This window comes from Hemibagrus wyckioides, linkage group LG07 (genome assembly GCF_019097595.1).
Source record: "Hemibagrus wyckioides isolate EC202008001 linkage group LG07, SWU_Hwy_1.0, whole genome shotgun sequence".
NCBI classification, from domain to species: domain Eukaryota; kingdom Metazoa; phylum Chordata; class Actinopteri; order Siluriformes; family Bagridae; genus Hemibagrus; species Hemibagrus wyckioides.
The window spans coordinates 4,084,112-4,089,111 of NC_080716.1; the positions used below are offsets into that span (position 1 = coordinate 4,084,112).

Genomic DNA, 5,000 nt, shown 5'->3' on the forward strand with positions numbered 1-5,000 from the left:
GATGTGTGTGTGTGTATAGTGTATATGGTGTGTGTGTGTGTATAGTGTATATGGTGTGTGTGTGTATAGTGTATATGATGTGTGTGTGTGTATAGTGTATATGATGTGTGTGTGTGTATAGTGTATATGGTGTGTGTGTGTGTATAGTGTATATGGTGTGTGTGTGTGTGTATATGATGTGTGTGTGTGTATAGTGTATATGGTGTGTGTGTGTGTGTGTATATGATGTGTGTGTGTGTATAGTGTATATGGTGTGTGTGTGTATAGTATATATGGTGTGTGTGTGTGTGTGTGTGTATAGTGTATATGGTGTGTGTGTGTGTATAGTGTATATGATGTGTGTGTGTGTGTGTATAGTGTATATGGTGTGTGTGTGTATAGTGTATATGATGTGTGTGTGTGTGTGTGTGTATAGTGTATATGGTGTGTGTGTGTGTGTGTGTATAGTGTATATGGTGTGTGTGTGTGTGTATAGTGTATATGATGTGTGAGTGTGTATAGTATATATGGTGTGTGTGTGTGTGTATAGTGTATATGGTGTGTGTGTGTGTATAGTGTATATGATGTGTGTGTGTGTGTGTGTGTATAGTGTATATGGTGTGTGTGTGTGTGTATAGTGTATATGGTGTGTGTGTGTGTATAGTGTATATGGTGTGTGTGTGTATAGTATATATGGTGTGTGTGTGTGTGTATAGTGTATATGGTGTGTGTGTGTGTATAGTGTATATGGTGTGTGTGTGTATAGTATATATGGTGTGTGTGTGTGTGTGTGTGTAACACTACACACAGTTGACAGAGCCACACTCACAGATCCACACACACAGATCCACACACACACAGATCCACACACACACAGATCCACACACACACAGATCCACACACACAGATCCACACACACACAGATCCACACACACAGATCCACACACACACAGATCCACACACACAGATCCACACACACACAGATCCACACACACAGATCCACACACACACAGATCCACACACACACAGATCCACACACACACACAGATCCACACACACACAGATCCACACACACACAGATCCACACACACACAGATCCACACACACAGATCCACACACTCAGATCCACACACACACAGATCCACACACACACAGATCCACACACACACAGATCCACACACACACAGATCCACACACACACACAGATCCACACACACACAGATCCACACACACACAGATCCACACACACACACAGATCCACACACACACAGATCCACACACACAGATCCACACACACACAGATCCACACACACACAGATCCACACACACACAGATCCACACACACAGATCCACACACACACAGATCCACACACACACAGATCCACACACACACAGATCCACACACACACACAGATCCACACACACACAGATCCACACACACACAGATCCACACACACACACAGATCCACACACACACAGATCCACACACACACAGATCCACACACACAGATCCACACACACACAGATCCACACACACACACACAGATCCATACACACACAGATCCACACACACACAGATCCACACACACACAGATCCACACACACACACAGATCCACACACACAGATCCACACACACACACAGATCCACACACACACAGATCCACACACACACACACAGATCCATACACACACAGATCCACACACACACAGATCCACACACACACACAGATCCACACACACAGATCCACACACACACAGATCCACACACACAGATCCACACACACACACAGATCCACACACACACAGATCCACACACACACAGATCCAAAACTTTCCATTAATTTAACAAAACCCAACTCTGACCCCATATGGAACACACATGGTTCATCCATTCTGATTCTGTTTGATTCCTTTACACACTGCTGGGCTCAATCTTAAACACGTGTAACTTTTATACTTTTCTAATGATATAGTCTGGGTTCGATTTATTTGTTAGTGTAAAATACATGAATATTGAAAAAAAAAAACAACCCACGACACCAGTACTGTACACTGACGAAAATCTTTCTCTCACCACATTGTACAACCATTCAATACAGTCATGCTTTTCCAAAGGCTGCATTTCAAATCAGAACATATTCCAAATACAATATAGTACAAAAACAAAAACATGGAGACAAAACAAAGGCTTAAGTATAAAGTTGAAAAAAAAAGAAAGAAAAAAACAACCTAAGCATCTCTTGGCCTAGCTGGATCTGACCACAGCACTTCATCCACATCACAGGCGATGTCCTCGCTCACAAGACAGCGAGGGAAGAATCTTCTTGAATGGAGAATCCTTCCTTGCACAGACCCTGCATCAATTAGGCCACAGGCCTCCTCCATGGCTGGAATGAGGGGTATCCTGACATAGGGCTGGAGATCTTAAACCTTCCACCGCCATGCCGAAAAAAACTCTTCAATGGGGTTGAGGAAGGGAGAGTATGGTGGGAGGTATTGGAGTGAAAATTGTGGATGATCATGAAACCAGTTTTGGACAAGAGCAGATCGGTGGAAAGATACAAGTCCCAGATGACAGTGTATCTCATCTGCTTGGCATCCATTTGTTGTTCTGCTGTGACAATGTTGTGAAGTCTGTCTAAAAATGTGATAATGTGGGCCGTGTTGTAAGGACCAAACTCGGCATGGCGGTGTAGGATCCCATTCTGTGTGAATGCAGCACATTGTGATGTTGCCTCCATGTTGGCCCGGGACATTCAAAATAGCTCTATGGCCAATGATGTTTCTCCATCTTCTTCTTACTTTAGTCAGGTTGAACCCAGCCTCATCTATGAAAATAAATTCATGTGAGATTGGATCATCATCAATTAGCAGAACTCTGAAAAAAAAAAAGAAAAAAAAAATAGAGAACATGTAAAAAGGTTTTGTGTGCAGTGGACAATACTGAAGTGGACATTACTTACCTCCACATATTCATGCCGTAGGTCTTTTACTCTTTCAGAATTTCTTTCCAATGGCACTCGGTACAGTTGTTTCATCTGGATGTGATGCTTTTTAAGGATTCGCCCCAGTGTTGTGAGAGAGACCTGATGGACATTATTGAAAAATGTGTGGTCATTCAGGATGTTTGTCTGAATTTCTCTAAGACATATGGCATTATTGGCCAAAACCATGTTTATAATAGCTCTCTCTTGTTCCTCTGTGAATATGGGGCCCCTTCCTCCTCTATGTTCTCAACCCTATGTAGATCAGTCAAAATACATGTTACAGTAAATGTCACAAGACAGCACACAAGACCTTGTCTCAAACATGGAACACAGTGAATGGTACCAAATAGTACTGATGGAGGTCGTGTAGTAGGCTATATTGTACTCTAGACAGCAGAGAAAAGTTGTTTTTATACCTGTGCTCTTGTCGAAATGTCCGAATTACTGAAGCAACAGTATATCTGCTGAGGTTGGGCTGAACTCTCTGGCCAGCCTCTCTCAATGTCATGGTTTACAACATGGTCAACATGGTCAACCAAGGCTGCTCGAATCGCATCTGATAAATTTGGTCCCCGCCTTCTTTGTCCACGTCCTCCAAGTCTACCTCTTCCTCTCCCTCTTCCTCTCTCTACCCCCCTTCCTCCATGGACTGCCCCTCTCATCCTAACTCTTTCTCTTACTGCGACATTGCCTTCCATTTTTGTTGAAGACAGGTAAACTCACCTGTTGTCTTTTTATAGTGCTTACACCTGATCACTGAGTTTGTAGTTAAGCACCTAAGTGTCTGTACATGTGACGGCCATGTCTGATTAACTGGTTTATAGGAGTGGTATTTTGGAAAGCAGTGTCTTAAAATGGCAAAGAAGTGACATTATGTTAGATTTCTGTGTCTAATGTAGAGAAGTGTGTTTAGTGTTTTGCAAAACAATGTGTGTGGTTTTTCGCAAAAAGTGTGAGGCTGAGAATGTGCTTATAGTGGTGCAGATCTGGGCTGAGGTTTGGCTCCTTGAGTGTAAGGTTTTAGTAACTGTGTGTTATTTTCAATTTTAGTGTGTAAGAAATCATTAAAAACTGTAATAGTTGAGGTTTGTGTATATAGAGTGTATCTGTGAGTGTGTTTGTCTGTGTATAGTGTATATGGTGTGTGTGTGTGTATAGTGTATATGATGTGTGTGTGTGTGTGTATAGTGTATATGATGTGTGTGTGTGTGTGTATAGTGTATATGATGTGTGTGTGTGTGTGTGTATAGTGTATATGATGTGTGTGTGTGTGTATAGTGTATATGGTGTGTGTGTGTGTGTGTATAGTGTATATGATGTGTGTGTGTGTGTGTGTGTGTGTATAGTGTATATGATGTGTGTGTGTATAGTGTATATGATGTGTGTGTGTGTTTGTATAGTGTATATGGTGTGTGTGTGTGTATAGTGTATATGGTGTGTGTGTGTGTGTGTATAGTGTATATGATGTGTGTGTGTGTGTGTGTGTATAGTGTATATGATGTGTGTGTGTGTGTGTGTATAGTGTATATGATGTGTGTGTGTGTGTGTGTGTGTGTGTATAGTGTATATGATGTGTGTGTGTGTGTGTATAGTGTATATGATGTGTGTGTGTGTGTATAGTGTATATGGTGTGTGTGTGTGTATAGTGTATATGGTGTGTGTGTGTGTGTATAGTGTATATGATGTGTGTGTGTGTGTGTGTGTATAGTGTATATGATGTGTGTGTGTGTGTGTGTATAGTGTATATGATGTGTGTGTGTGTGTGTGTATAGTGTATATGGTGTGTGTGTGTGTGTGTATAGTGTATATGATGTGGGTGTGTGTGTGTGTGTGTATAGTGTATATGATGTGTGTGTGTGTGTGTATAGTGTATATGATGTGTGTGTGTGTGTGTATAGTGTATATGGTGTGTGTGTGTGTATAGTGTATATGGTGTGTGTGTGTGTGTATAGTGTATATGATGTGTGTGTGTGTGTGTGTGTATAGTGTATATGATGTGTGTGTGTGTGTGTATAGTGTATATGATGTGTGTG

At 41.6% G+C, this 5,000-nt stretch overlaps 1 protein-coding gene across 2 annotated transcripts in view; it reads left to right on the forward strand.

The window, feature by feature from the left end:
* Positions 1-5,000, forward strand: part of dpp6b (dipeptidyl-peptidase 6b) — a 178,378-nt gene that overhangs the window by 11,361 nt on the left and 162,017 nt on the right. The gene's annotated exons all lie outside the window — the stretch shown is intronic.